The following is a 16,096-nucleotide window of genomic DNA, read 5'->3' on the forward strand; positions in this document are numbered from 1 at the left end:
GTTTTTAGTTTTGGGATGCATTCTTGCTCCAAAATTGAAGTGCTTCATATGTATTTTTGACAATGAAAATCTTAAATTATATTACTATTTCAAATTTAATCAACATATTCTTGTTGCATTTTGTTAACATGCCAACCATTCAAACATGTTTACATTTTTACGGTGTATTTTTAGGTAAGATTTTTGGTATGGGTGCGCATAGCGCGCCAATTTGCCTAGTTTCTTTTCATTTTCCATGTATTTTTATGATAGAAAGCACATATTTACTGATCTGACGTAAAGTAGACACAAACCAGCATGGCACCATCTTTTACAGCGGCATATTTAACATATTCAAAGCCATTAGCAGAACCCCAATGAAATTCCTTGATCAACAGTCAAATCAGATGCATCTCAAGTCAAATGCAAAACAGTTACAAACCGAATATCTGGATAAAAATTCCCACATCTCATGTTATAATACCTTCTGATCAACCATATGTTGCAGGTGAAAGAGGTTCTAGAGTTTTTTACATGTTCAAGTGATAAACAACAAGATAAATTTAGTTGAACTCATTGCTACAGAAGACTCTTATCTGCCAGCAATTTTTAGCTGTTCAAGTGATAAACAACCACAAGTAAAACACTGGATCCATGTTCTAGATGTTTGGGGGTAAGTAATGAAAAGAACTTGCATCATGATGTTCCAGTAGCATACCACTCTGTATGTGTTCTAGAGAATAGTTAAAACATGAAAATGTCGAATAGAAGGAGCATTTTTTTTTAGAGAAAAGAAGCTTAACACCATACAGTTCCTAATGCATTGCTCATCCCTAAATTGATAAGACTAGTTTTGTACCTTGCACTTATGTTGATAGTTACTGGACATGAAGAATTTTTCTTGGATGGTCATTAGAACCGACTAAATAAATCCTCTCATGCGGAGACTTATGTGGAGCTGCATAAAAATCTACCTTCTAGCACTCTCCTGTTCAACAGATCAGCGAAGCATTGGCTCCCTGATGACTTTGATAATATGATCTCTAGCACTCTCCTGTTCAACAGATCAGTCGGGTATCTATCAGTACACAATGTAATATGACTTCAACAAACTACGAGCTTGACAAAGTAAAAATTCTTTGGAGAAACTTCCCCAAATTATCGCACAGCTATAGCTTCATATTGTCTTTCTTAATGTACTGTTGAATCTAATAGATAATTTCCTGAAAAATATTTGTGTCATTTCTTGACTTCTTAATCACAAGTTTCAACCGCAACTAAGGATTTACCATAGATACTATGTGCGGGCACTCTGCTCATAAATATTGTCAATCTGTCATTTTAAAGAATAGTGATATTGATGTTTTCTAACTACAATCATATGCAGCAAGACTGAGTGTGACTAACCAGATGGAAACATTATATTTCATCGTACAAAATACTTTGTAACACTACAATGCTAATACCTTAAGAGTCAAGCATTTATGTATTAGCATAACTTACGAGTCAAGTACATGGAACCTAAGGGGCTGAGCGTTGTGAATTTCTCTGGCACAACCCAAAGGAGGCATAATTCATCATGCACCGGATGAGCGTTAAACAAAAATGTTGAAGATATTAATATGCATACTGCACAGGTTACAAACCTAGAGAATTCAAATGGGTATGAGAAATAGACATCACTCATTTCTAGAACAATGTCTGTAGTCATAGGGAACAACAGGAGGATCTGAAGCATATGGGGCATATATATCATCCTGCACTAATGTTGATGATGCATGTGAGCATATGGGCTTACATATTATAAATTGACATGTCAGATTGACTTAAAATGGATTTATACTTTAGAGCTGTTGATGCTCTTGTTTCTGAATAGCACATGAATAAATCAGAAGATATGTATATCTGCAGTTCTTAGATTGTACCCATGATTACAGGTCTTAGATTGTACTAATTCTTTCTTGTTCTTTCTGGTTACATACAATTGCACCACATTGTCTAGATTAGAAAAATCCATGTTAGGAATTGTATGCTCGCTAGAAGAACCACCATGTAAAAGCTGCACTCACTAGATGAAAGCTCTTAAGATCCTAGATTTCCGATACAATTCAGTCACCGAGTATTAGTGATGGTTGAATGAAAAATTGAGTACATGTCGGTGCTGTCCACGGTTAAATAGAATCAAATAACTTCATTGTAAAATTTTGAGGTGAGGAGTAAAGTTTAAAATCCCTAACTAGGAGATAAAATTGCTATCCATCTTACTCCTCACCTGGAAATTCCTCTGTCACTGGAGTATGTAATCTTTCCTTAGCTTCTGAAGAAGGTACAAATTAAACACATCGACACTACTATTTTCTACAAAACAATGCAAGGAGAAATTGAAGCGGCAGAAGTGGTGAGGCAAAATTCACATGATTATCTGGAGATTTAACCTTTCTATATTGGTTCCTTGTGGTTGCAGGACGGATCGACACGGTGACGACGTTGACAACGGCACCTGTTCCCAATTCCCATCGTCTGATGGTGATCCTTTGCCCAGGACGAAGGAGACGGCAGCGCGGGTTCGAGAGACATCCAAAATGGCTTGCTAAAATTAACAAATTAGCTGTTGCTAAAACATCTAACAAGAAGCAGAAGACAAGCTTAACTGCTAATCCGAGTGCAAGTTTACTAAGTGAAATAAGACAAGGTGAGGTTTAAGGCCTAGAGGATAATGTATTGACAAGGTCAATTGGTAAGAAGAAGGCGAAAGAAGTACTGCTGCAAGAGAAGAAAAATAGTGTAACAACAACCTTAGAAAATATGTGGGCACAGAAGAAAAACTGATGGGGAGAAAGAGCTAAAAAAGATGAGAGGTTCAACAAAGCATTTGCTCTTGGACAGGATCGGGGTTGCAAATGAAAAACTATTTCTTGAGGAGGTTCAGTTGCAGAAAAGAAGGAATGAGCAGAGAATTATATCATGGACCTTACTGCCATATCAGATGAAACCCTAGTATCGCCTCACCTGACGAACACCAAAGGGGAAGATGAAATGTCCTCAACGCTTCAAGTAAGGATGGCAATTAATTGGGTCTGGGTTCGAGACCCGCGAGTTTCAGACCCGACGAGGGTGGGGGCGGGTCCAGAATTCCCTCACGGATCTTGGGTTCAAGGACCCGATGACTTACAGAGAAAGATTTATACTTCCCATGGATGATCCACAGGATCCCGAAGTGTACAATTCTAGCTGAAAACTAGCCCAGGCCAACAACAAACCCTAGCCACGTAACTCTCCGTTCACCCCGTCCGTCTCCCACTCTCCCCGTCTCCCGGCCAGTGCGCCGCACGCCCGCACCCCCAAATCCCCATCGCCCCCTCGCCCAGCCGCCTCCGCTAGCCCCCCTCGCCCTGTCGCCCGCGAGCGGCGAGCGCCGCCGGCCGCCCGCGCCGCCGCGTGCACGCGCTCCACCCGCTGTCCCTCCTCGGCTTCTTTCCCTCCACCGGAGGCTTCCACCCCGCGGCGGCGCCCCGGTCCTCCGCCGCCAGCGCCCGCGCCCTCTCCGCCGCCGCCGACTTCGCCTTCTCCTTCCTCCCCGGGCCGGGCCCCTGGCTGGTCCGCGACGCCCGCGGCGGCTGCTTCGTCCTTGACCGCATCAGTGGCGAGGCCGCTTCGTGCTTCTTCCTCCCATCCCCCAGGACCCGCCCGCGCCTCGCCCGCGGCACCGCCGCCGCCCCCTGACAGATCACTGTTTGCTCGGGTTTCGGGGCCCATCGGGTTTCGGGGGCGGTGCTCATTGCCGCCCGAAATGAGGTTCGGGGTGGGTTTTATTCTCGAGTTTCGGGGTGGGTCCGCGGATCACCTGACTCCGACCTGTCTCGTTGCCATCCCTAGCTTCAATGCTTGAAGAACTTGCGGTGTTGCCATCCCTAGCTTCAATGCTTGAAGAACTTGCGGTGTTGCCATCCCTAGCTTCCATGCTTGAAGAACTTGCGGTGTTGCCATCCCTAGCTTCAATGCTTGAAGCCTAGCTTCAATGCTTGAAGAACTTGCAGTGCGGATGAAGAAGAACGGCGTGAACCTCAAAATACAATCAGTATTGAATGTGATAAGATACTATGCGCCAGTCAAGTAGCAAAAGATTGGAGAATGGAGGGAATCAAAATGGAAGGAAAAAGATCGGACCACCAGAAAATCAGTGACGGACAGACTCAAATCATCCAAGATTATAGCTTTCATAACAAAACATAGGGGAACACCGGTATGTAACTTTCACTTGATTCCTTCGATAGATTAACATAGAACATATTTTCTCGCACCAAATTCTGACCTCTCGACTCAAACTAGAACAACGGTGACACTACACAACGAACTAAGAAAGATAACAACATACCACAAGATACTAGATCATAAATAAAGATACTCGTGCCGTGATAGATCCAAACCATTACAGCAGTGATGACACTAGGAAACGAACTAAGATAGCAATAAATCGATAGATCATTGGTAAAGGCACTCGTGCCGTGATAGATGCTCAAACGTCGAACGGGTTTAAGTCGGGGAGGTCCACAGGGGTAACCTTGAGGAGGATCTGGGTGTCGCGGTATGCATTTTTCACAGTCCTATGAAGCACTTTCGCTTCCAGGGGCGCCAGATGCCGCGGCCTCGTAGACTTCAGCCACCGCGACTGTAGCGACCTGGGCAACGGCCAACGCGTCCCGGCGCAGCTCGAGCAGCTGACCAACAAGGCTGCTTCAGTTGCCTCCGGTAGCGCTTCATCAACTTTGGTGGATACTTCGATTAGCTTATTGCACGGTGGCTTCAGTTCATCTCCTTCAACTAGCCCCTTGCTCTTGATGTACTTGACCAGATTCCTGAGAACCCTAAGCTAGACCCTAACCTTCTAAAGAGTTGATGAGACTGTGCCCACCGCCTTGATGTGGCTGAGGTTGGGGACGTTTCACTGGGCGCCGCTGGTGGTCATCTTGCGCAGGAACTTCGCCATGGGGATCGCGTCAATGATGGGTATGATCGAGGGGGTGATAACCAGTAGCCCGCTCTCATGGCGGTAGTTGAGGCCGAGGGATGCGGTCTCGACGAAATTCGTCACCCGGCTGGTTTCAGGATCCTCTCCCTGAACCGCTGTGAGGAGGAAGTGGAAAAAGTCCCGGACCAACTCCAGATCAAAGGTCGGCGCCACCGGGGCCTCCTCCACCGGGCCTGGGGGGTACTGGACCATGGCGGCGAGGCGGATGGGAGATTGGGAGGTGGCCAGGTGGGTGATAGGGCTCTGATGGAGTCGTGGTTCAGGGCGGGTTTCAGGGGTGGAGCTTATGTGGGAAACACCGAGAATGGTGTGGAGCTTATGTGGGAGCCCTAGAATTGTCCTTGATGTCTCCCACATAAGCTCCACCCCTGAACCCGTCCTGAACCACGACTCCACCAGAGCCTTATCACCCACCTGGCCACCTCCCAATCTCCCATCCGCCTCGCCGCCATGGTCCTGCACCCCCCATGCCTGCTAGAGGAGGCCCCGACAGCGCCGGCCTTCGACTGGAGCTGGTCCGGTACTTTTTCCTCTTCCTTCTCACGGCGGTTCAGGGAGAGGATCCTGAAACCAGCCGGGTGAGAACTTCATCGAGACCGCATCCCTCGGCCTCAACTACCGCCATAAGAGCGGGCTGCTGGTCATCACCCCCGCAATCATGCCCATCATCGACGCGATCCCCATGGCCAAGTTCCTGCGCAAGATGACCACCGGCGGTGCCGAGTGGAACGTCCCCAACCTCAGCCACATCGAGGCGATGGGCACAGTCTCATCAGCTCTTCAGAAGGTTGGGGTCTAGCTCAGGGTTCTCAATAATTTGCTCAAGTTCATCGAGAGCAAGGGGCTGGTTCGAGGAGATGAATTGAAGTCGCTGTGCAAGAAGCTAATCGAAGCATCCACAAAGGTCGATGAGGCGCTACCGGAGGCAACTGAAGCAGCCTTGTTGGTCAGCTGCTCGAGCTGCGCCGGGATGCGTTGGCCGTTGCCCAGGTCGCTACGCCCGCGGTGGCTGAAGTCCGCGAGGCCGCAGCATCTGGCGCCCTAGAAGCGAAAGCGCTTCATAGGACTGTGAAGAATGTGTACCGCGACGCCCAGATCCTCCTCAAGGTTACCCCTGTGGACCTCCCCGACTTAAACCCGTTCGACATTTGAGCATCTATCACGGCACGAGTGCCTTTACTAATGATCTATCCATTTATTGCTATCTTAGTTCGTTTCCTAGTATCATCACTGCTGTAATGGTTTGGATCTATCACGGCACGAGTATCTTTATTTATGATCTAGTATCTTGTGGTATGTTGTTATCTTTCTTAGTTCGTTGTGTAGTGTCACCGTTGTTCTAGTTTGAGTCGAGAGGTCAGGATTTGATGCGAGAAAATGTGTTCTATGTTAATCTATCGAAGGAATCAAGTGAAAGTTACGTGCCTGTGTTCCCCTGTGTTTTGTTATGAAAGCTATAATCTTGGGTGATTTGAGTCTGTCCGTCACTGATTTTCTGGCCGTCCGATCTTTTTCCTTCCGTTCTGATTCCCTCCATTCTCCAGTCTTTTGCTGTTTGACTGACGCGTGATGTCTTGTCACATTCAATGTTGCTTGTTTTTTTTTGGGTTCATGCCGTTCTTTATCCGCACCGCAAGTTCTTCAAGGCTTGAAGCGTCGAGAACATTTCGTCTTCCCCTTTGGTGTTCGTCAGGTGAGGCGATTCTAGGGTTTCTTCGACATCTCTTTCTACTTGTGATTCTGGCAGATTAGATTTGTTTTTGTATGTGTGTTTCACTCCCGTCGAGTTTGATTTCAATCTGATGTTTTTTTCATGTATTTTGCGATCCAGTAGTTGGGCGACTGGATCAAGTTCAATTCGTCCCCCTCCATTTCGATTTCATCTTTATGATTTCGTTCGATTCAGTGTTACTCGCCTCGCTAAATTTGATCGATTAGTTTGAGTGAATGGTTAATTTCATTTCATCTCCCCACCCATCTATTCCCCGTTCCGTCGTCCTTTCCAGCAGTCCAACACGAACACAGCAACACCTAGCAGCAGCAGCAGAGCATTAGCTCTTTTTGCTTCTGGTTACTGTTGATCCAAGATAATATCACTTTTCTCTGACGATTTGTATGTACATATGTCTGAATAATCTATTTGACAATCTGTATGTCTAGATGCATATATGTTTTACATAATCTAAATAATATGGTAATGGTTGCTCGGGCATGTTGGCGATTTGCTTCTATCCTCCTGTGAATTCCTAATCTGTTCCATGAGCTGCCCCGTGTATCCTTTGATCATGCAAACATGTCTTTGTTTTTACTTAGGCAGATTTTACTCTGAATTAGTACCTAGAGTTTTAGTGACAGTTCATATCTTCTAAGATTCAGTGGTTATTGTACTGTCGTTTGTTTGTGAACGTGGTGTAATTGTGCAATATTTGAAATAGTTCAGACAATTTAACTTTTTCTGACATTTCCATCTGACTAGAACTTAGGTCAAAGCTAATTTTAAGGTTAAGTTAAAGGTGGGATTTCATTTGTATGTGACCTTAGATCTATCTATTTTGTTGGTGAATTGGGTTGAGCATTCTCTGATCCTGATGATCCTTAGCAGTCACCTCTTGATATTCAAGCTTATATGTAAGTTGCCTGCACCGCATTGATGATCAGACACACATTGATATTCACTTAGTGGTTGCCTCTAGAATAACACACAAACACAACTTCTTCCATGTTTGTTGCCAGTCTTTGTGAGCCACCTTTAATATGAACTTGTTCTTGTCATATACAGGATTCAATTCCAGGAGATGGCAATTTCTATCTTTAGATCTCTAGTGTTTTATGTCACTTCCTCCTTTTTTTTTTACCTTCAATCCTATAACTTCTGTAGACATCTCATATCCGAATGCTAGACTCGTCTGAATAAGGTGCAATTTAGTGGAGGGAGAGATCATGTTCTGGGAGGTTGCAAAGAAAAGTCAATGAAGAACATGCAAGAAGGATATTGATGCATCACACATCAAATTAACAGTGCACATGTTTTCTTCCAAATTCAGTGTCGAAGATCAAGAATGATCACCACCCTATCATTGTTTTATTTTGCTGTTGATAATTTAAAATTGAAAGGGTCCATAGATCATAGCATCTTCCTTGTTTTCCTCCAGCTCGCCAATAAGGGTACTTGCAAATTCTCGATATTGATTTTTGTTTACTGTTCAGTGGCATTGCTTTTCATTTACACATAATGCAGCTCAGATGTTTTGTTTGCTCTTCAAGACTCTGAGATGTTTTTGTTCACTATGGCTGGGCTTGTCCATGATTTTCCAGGCGGTTTGTGATTAAAATGTTAAGTGGTAGTGGTTATGGATCACAAGTGTGCAGCATAGTCAATCAGCTTTTGAATCTCACTTATTTTTCTGTAACCGTTCCATAATTGGTTTGTGATTAGAGGTGACCTGGGGCATTGTAGTATTTTGTTCTATTCAAATTTCTTTTTCTTGTAACTGCCGGGTCTTCATTTGGATGATTCCACTAACTTGCCACATTGTGGCATTATTTTTATTTTCATTAGTTCTTTCACTTCAGTGACTGCTTGATGGCAACTACTTATATTCATCAACACCATGTGCCTGGTTCATGCAGATTGGTGATAGTTATAATGTGCCTCTCATATATATTCAGGATTGCTAATCATTTATAATTTTATAGAATTCCCAATTAGCAGTTAATCAAAAGATATGCTCCTGAGGCGGACTAAACTCTATTGAAATGTTGATATTGTGCATGCTTCCTTTCTAGTTTAAATATTGCATTGTTCTTACGTTTGATCATTTCTGGCAATGGGAACTGCGACCAGGCTCCTCGACTCAGCTACGTCTTTCTAATGAATAGGATATCATAATTTGTGTCTGGGTATGTTGGGCTTAACGTGTAATCAATTTTGAATGGGATTTCTATTTTTTTTTCCAATTAGATCTATTATTTATCTAAAGCATGCTGATAAGAGCCACTCTAGCCACACATCTCATCACCCGGTGACGGTTCTTACTCCCTATTCTCTGTTTTGGCGGTGATGGCCACACTGGTGTTGGACAGCCACCAGTTTTTGTAGAAACCTTTTTAGCCAAAACATATGTTATCTCTTATATGAGTTTTCTCATAATTGTATCACTTCCAAAGATGATAGCAGTTTTACTTGTCTATACATACTTTTTTCTTTGTTCAATTTATTAATATATTTTCAGTTCTCACTTCTCAATGTAGATCATAAGTACATCAGCATAGATGTCTTTGCAAGTACATTTGTTTTTATTTGCAATGAGGAACCTAATTTACTGATGTGAGATTTATAGTTTTTTTGGTATGATAAGTTTATTAGCCATTACTAATTTCCCCGTGTGTGCACATTGGAGACCCTTTCCGTCAGACGGTGAGAGCACCTTCGACAGGAATCACCATGTGACTGCTCAACTAGAAGGTCCTTTCTTCCACAATATCCTTCTGTTATTTAACACTAGCTTAGTAAAATGGGTGTCTTGATAACTTCTTGATCAAATTTGGCATGTCCATATGACCTTCAGATTTTATTGCATTAGTAATTATAGTATATGAACAATCATTTGCTATGTGAGCAATACTTGTTTTTTTTCTTCAAAATGCCAGATTTTGATTGTTGTTTGCATTCAATACTTGATTTCTTTGTTCTCAGTGATCTCCGTCACTTGTGCATATTGCGTAGTCTGAGCACACAAGGATGTGCCGCGCCAGTTCGTGTCAGGTCCCGTCAGCTGGGTGCAGGGGAGGTGACAATGTTGCACCAGTTCGTGTCAGGTTCCGTCAGCTGGGTGCAAGGGAGCTGAAAAGGAACATATTCTGCTTCGCCTCCTGTCCAGGACTCCAGGTGCTCATGGCGCTCCTGGGGTAGCTCAGCCGTAGTCATGAGAGGTGTGTTCATCTCTTGTTCATAGGTCACTTTATGAGATGTTGATTGCTCCTAAGACAAAGGCATGCTTAACCTGATTATTTGATTTACACTTGCAGTGATTCTATATTAACAATTCTTTTCTCAGTAGAAAAATTGTATCCTTATGTGTTGTCTAGCGAAAGAGGATTTCTTCAGCTAGGTCTGACACTATATTTTAGTAAATCTCCAGAATTCATTCTTTGCATGTGGCATATGGAGAAAGAATATGCAGAAATCAAGCACTTCGTTTGTGCTAATCATAGCTGTTTACTCAATATTTTCAATCTTTTGCTGCCGTATAGTAAATTTCGACATATAACAGAGCTGTAAATGGTTATCTAGCTGTTTGTTCCATTCATCAACTAGTGATAACCTTTTCTCGAAATTTGATAGAATATTTTAAATTTAGAGCTAGGTCTTAGCCTGTTAGTCAATAGCCTGATCTTTTTTTTTTGTCTAAACACATAATATAATTTTGATGTCATCATCAGTGTACTCCACTTTCAGAAACTGACAATTGTCTTAAAAAATTAATGTGGCTGACATGTAGGATTCAGCAAATATATGTTTTTTTGGCTGCCTCAATGTTTTTGCGTCTCTGAATATAACCCATGACGTGTGTTTCTGAAACAAATTCATATTCACCTGCAGATGGCATCCATCTCTGATCCATCAGGTGCGGCAGGTGCAGTGGAACATAAGAGCAGTAGCGATGATGCGTCCGCAGGACATAGTTGCCAAGTACCCCTAGGTTGCCACCACCATGAGCTCAACCAGTTCATGGCGATGACAGCATGCACAAGTCTCTTTTAATCATCACACCAACAGTTCTGACCAATTGGTTTGAAATATAGTTAGATTAACATATGTAGATATCCTAGAAAACATGGTGCTTTTCTGTGTTGTTTCACGTATGCTGCTATTGTCAATCACTAGTGATAAAAGGCCTGGTCCTTTTTTTGGCTCCTCACACGTTTGAGCTAATCTTCAGTTTTCAGTGTAGGTTGTCTTGTGTCTGTATGCAGCAGCTTGAACTGAACCTGCCCAACGGGGATTGGGATCTGTGATCCAAATATACTGTTTCTGCAATTCTGTAGACTGTCGTACATGTACATTGGCAATGTGATTTGTATTTCTGAACTCTGAACGTTGTTGGGTGTACAGTGTACAGCATCTTGCAAATATTGTTGAATGTTTTTCCATATGTTCAAGTTGTTCTATTGTTTACTTAGAGCATGTGTGTTTTCAAGATTAATCATCATATTGATATTCCACTATAAAACATTTTGTTTTTTATGCATGACCACTTTCATGTCATGATGTGTCATCATTTTGACATCTATGCAAGTTATCTCATGCTCTTCTCTCTAAATAGTTCATTTTCTGATCTTCAAATTATTGTATGCCATTGCTTCTCTCTTTTACTTTTTAATATAAGGCAGATGAAAAGTTGACATGTGAAAGAAGTAAGCTTTACTCAATGAAACATTCAGTATTTTAGATTATTTTACCTTTAGTCCTCTACTCTTATGCAGGTATAAATGGCAACCCGAGTGGGCTTGTTCATGGTTAACTGATTTTCTTAATAGGTAGCAACATAACAGCATCCAATGCTTGATTTCCCACCTGTTGACTCAACGAGTGGGCTCTCTTCCTTTGCACTTTGTTAGCTGCATTGTAAAACCGAGTTGTTGATGCCACTATTGAAATGAAGCAACAGTGAACTGAGTATAGTAGATCAATGATCCAGAATCAATAGCCACTATGATTCATGCTTACCTATAATATCATGGTCCTTGAGTAGCCCTGTTTTTGCAAGGTGATGCTCCCTCAAATATTTAGTTTTTATTTAACCCAGTTCTTTTTGTTGTTGTTATCATGTTATTTTTTTCCTTTGATTGATTGGGCATAGAGAAGGGAACAAGGAAGGCTGACCAGCTTACTGAGGTTCAAAGAATTTCCTTGACTTTGTTGTTGCATATGAGACCATATATACCCTGAGATAAAATAGAATCTGGTTAATGTGTTTCTGGAGAGCATTTAATTTCTACTACAACTTTCAGGAAAGGCAGCAAGCATGAACGCTTGATACATGCCAAATGCTTGATTAGAGTGTTTAATCAAGGCCTTCTGCTACAGCGATTCATAGCCTTTTTGTTCTCAACCAAGGTAAGACGACTTTTCTTTTTTACTGCCATATGAATCGCTAGATCTGGGAGAGGATTACGTGACCTTTGCTTGATTTGTCGACAGATTTGACTGAATATTTGTGGATAAGTTTTTTATCGCTTGATCTCCTTGGTGACAAGGAAAAGCACTTCAACAAGCTTCCATTTACCAACTGCAGGGTGAGGAGGTAATTTGTTTGATTCAGTCGTACTGGTTTCAGGTGTGTGCTTCCTGTAAATGAAAAATGTTCATGCATGTACATCTTATACCCCATCATTATTCATTTTAAGACATGAAAGTAGGGAAGTTCATGTTACCTTTTGGAATTTTGATAGGCTACTGTCCTACAAGTTTGTTTTGGGAGTAAAAGGTCTGAACATTGAAGTTTCAGTTATTTCCATAGCAGTCATAGCATTAGTGGAAATTTGTACCCATAGACAATTGAGTATTCTTTTCATGCTGGTGATTTAGTGAAATGGAGAAAAGCAGTACATTTGTAAAATTAGTGTTTGTCTTATGCTTTTGCTTGATTCAATTAGTATTGCTTATTGCAAAAAAGAAAACAATTGCAACGGATGATAAAAGTACGTACGATGTAGTGAGGATAATCAGCATTGGACCTTCGTTTTTCAAAGCTAATATATGACGATTTAATTAACTTTCTCATAGCAACTGATTCTACATTGCTTCCTCGTAAGTTAATGTGCGTATCTGAAATCACAGTGAAGCCTTCTATGCTCGACTGCTCCTCTGGACAGCATGAAAAAGAGAATCTACTGTCGAGTTTTTTTAAAGTTTTGCTAACTGGGCCCTTCCATGGGACATACTCCACTCCACCTATCACTTTGTGTTATTTTAAGTGAATATTTAGCCTCCCATCTGTTTCTTGTCCCTCCATCTTATATATGTTGAGCACGTCTTTGCTAGAACTACCAGAACTGTAGAAGGAAATAATTGGTATGAGATTCAATTTAAATTGGTGTCAATATTTTCTCCGTGATAGCACATAAAGAATAATCAAAGATTGATGAGGATATCCATACTGATTAAAGGGGCTTATTCTGGAAGTCACTTAATAAAAATGAGGGTAGCTTTTGTGGAATTACCTTTGGAAGTCTCAGAGTAGCTTTAGTGGCTAATGAGATAGGAGCCAACTAAATCCATTACTTTCTAAAATTTTGGAGTCTGAATTATTCTCTCTGTTTTTTTTTTGTTTCACAACCTGACAGATTGCATTGCGGCCTGAATTCTTCCCCTTTTTAGAACATACAAGCTCACATAGAATATCATTTGGTTTCAGCAGGGAGGATGTGGGGAAAACTCTTTTCATTTTGTTACCAGCAAAATCAGCATGCATTGGTGAAAATTCAAAACATTCTTGGTTTGCGTTAAAATTCAAAACGTTCATATATGTGACTGATTAGTGTTGATGGAAGAAGTTTAGTTCTTAAAGTCTATATCTCTTTATTAGAGGCATCATGGTTGTCTTATGATGATAGGATGAGTTCTGTGATGCTGTGCTTTTGGTGTTCACAAACAAATAAGATCTTGCCAATGCCATGAACAAAACTGAAATGTTTGGCCTGCACTAGCCATGCCAGTGGCACCGGTATGCACAAATATTTAAGTGAAGATTGGTTAATGGAAAGTTGGAAACATACCTCCAATTACGTATGTTGATGCAGAAAATAGTACACTAAATCATGCATAAATCAAATATTAAGCACTAAGTATTCTGCTCTCTTTGCAATATGAACTGATGTATAATTGGTCTTATTGATAATGACTCAATTGTTACTGCTTGTGCCTTGTACTTGAAGTGATGCAAATTATTGACCTTTTTACTTTACCTATTTTAGTTACAATTTGTCCCATGACAGGATTACCACTCCATGAATTCTTGATGGCCGTTCTTGTCATTTGGCAACCACTTTCTAGACGTTCCTGGTTTTGACATACAAATGAATAAGCACGTCTCTCTTCAGAGTTTAGTTCTCTCCATTATTCTCTAACATTCCTGAATGTCCATAAATGCTCTGATTGGCCTGCTCGTAAACTCAAAGTATTTCAGTTCACTGCTCAGAATGCGGATGCTTGGCAGAGGCTGCACTGCATTTAGACATCAACACAGGTATATGATTGGAGCTAGAATCATTATGCAGTTAAGTAGCTAGATCATCTTATTCTTACACCTCGATTTACTGAAGAAATCCCTTGATGGGCACTGTCATTCTAAATGGTTGTTATGGCCCTTGCAATTATTTTATCTCATTTGACCGGTCAAGGTTTGTTATGACCCTGGTAAGTAGCATTAAAAAAGACCAACCTGTTTATTGACTAGATACCAACCCATGTAAATTCATTGTGATTTTTAGAATAAAAAATAATATGGGTGGAGTGGACTTGATGTATGAAACACAATTCCTTCGTAAATCTTCTCAATTTCAGAGCATGGTTTTCTTGTGAGTATTAGATTAGATATATTTAAAGAGTTATTTTACCTTACAGTATATGTTTGGTAAGGTTCTCTTGTACTGAACCTCTTGACCTATCTGACTCCTTATGCTTTTGGCATACTTTTTAGTGAGCTAACCCAACGCTCGTTCTGATTGCAAAAGTCATTGAGGACTTGGAACCATGGAGGTGTTGTGGACGGGGTGCAATGGGTCTGGGAACTTCCTTCCTCGGGGTTGTAAAAGGCTCAATATGTTTGTACTCAACAACAGATCACATTGTTTGCTCTCTTCAGTTGGATCTCTCACCACCACTGCTGAGATTCATATGGTGATGGCAAACCATGTGCCGTCCTCTTCTATGCATATGAAATATTGCTTTTACTCTGATATTATCTTGCTGTTTCAAGTCCTATTGTTTTTAGAGTAACTTGAAACTTTAACAACACAATATGGTCCTAAATATAAGCCTCACTAACACAGCAAGCCATTTAGGATATGTTCGGAACTTCAGATTGCATTTTTATTTTTTCAACAAAGTTTCCGATTTTGTCAAATTGATAGAATGTTGTTTGCATAGCATTTCTGCTTATTGATACTTCATATTTTTGTCACAGATGATGCCATTCCATTGTGACATAGTATTCATATTTCAGATTTAATTTTTCATTTAGTAGTAGTGCTACATCATTCCATTGCTAAATTACTTGTATATAAGGTTACTGCTCCCATAAAGTTGGAACAGTAAAACATGAGACTGAGTGAGTACGAGGAGGGGTGCTGATCAGGGTTAGAATGGTGAGTGGGCACATTTTTTTTTCTTGAATATCTGAATGAATCATGTTTGGTGGCCTCTGAGGCTCAGCACAACTGTCTCTGCCTAACTAGTTTCGTTGTTTTTTACCTGTAATACTAACTGGAACCTGAACCTGAACTTTTGACTACTATTCACACGTTCAGATATTGAGATTTAGGTCCTGTTTGGCACAGCTCCACTCAACAACTTCAGCGACTCCAGGAAAAAAAATAGCCAAACACCCCAACTCCAAAACTCCATGGAGCTGCCACCTTCATGGAGCTGTAGTACAAATGGGGGTGGAGTTTTGGAGCACCTCTTTTGCTGCTCCAAAACTCCCTCTTTTGAACCTCCTCGTGGAGTTGGTGGGTAATTACCCACCAATACCACTGGTTATGAAAAAAAAACGGTTCGATTCTATTCTCCAGTCACCCCGCGCATCTCATTTTCCTCATCCCGCGCCTCCCTCCGTCTCCTCATCCTGCGCCTCCCTTCGTCCCGACGTTTCTGCCGCTGCCGCCAGGCAGACCGGCGGCCGTCGTCCACCTCCGCTGCCGGCCGGACCAGCCCCGTCGGTGGCCGGCCCAGCCCCGCCGCCGGTCTCCTACCCCAGCCCGGCCTCCTTCCTCCGCCTCCCGCCCGATCTGCACGAGGCCCGCCGCCGGCTGCCGCCTGCAGCAGGAGCCCCAACGCCGGCTGCCGCCTGGCGCAGGAGCCCC

The 16,096-nt window shown here is 42.1% G+C and overlaps 1 long non-coding RNA gene across 10 annotated transcripts; it reads left to right on the plus strand.

Moving 5' to 3' along the window:
• Positions 1-5,494: 5,494 nt before the first annotated feature.
• LOC117862981 (uncharacterized) lies at positions 5,495-14,976 on the plus strand. Of its 10 annotated transcripts, none has more exons than XR_004642101.2 (6): positions 5,496-9,473; positions 9,705-9,940; positions 10,611-12,128; positions 12,213-14,114; positions 14,212-14,259; positions 14,713-14,976. It is a non-coding gene; the product is annotated as an uncharacterized lncRNA (long non-coding RNA). The 10 variants fall into 10 exon arrangements; XR_004642100.2 differs by having other exon boundaries at positions 14,747-14,976; XR_004642099.2 differs by having other exon boundaries at positions 5,515-9,473; positions 12,213-12,315; positions 14,009-14,114; positions 14,212-14,976.
• The last annotated feature ends 1,120 nt before the right edge of the window (positions 14,977-16,096 follow it).

This window comes from Setaria viridis, chromosome 7, assembly GCF_005286985.2.
Source record: "Setaria viridis chromosome 7, Setaria_viridis_v4.0, whole genome shotgun sequence".
In the NCBI taxonomy this organism is placed as follows: Eukaryota; Viridiplantae; Streptophyta; class Magnoliopsida; order Poales; family Poaceae; genus Setaria; species Setaria viridis.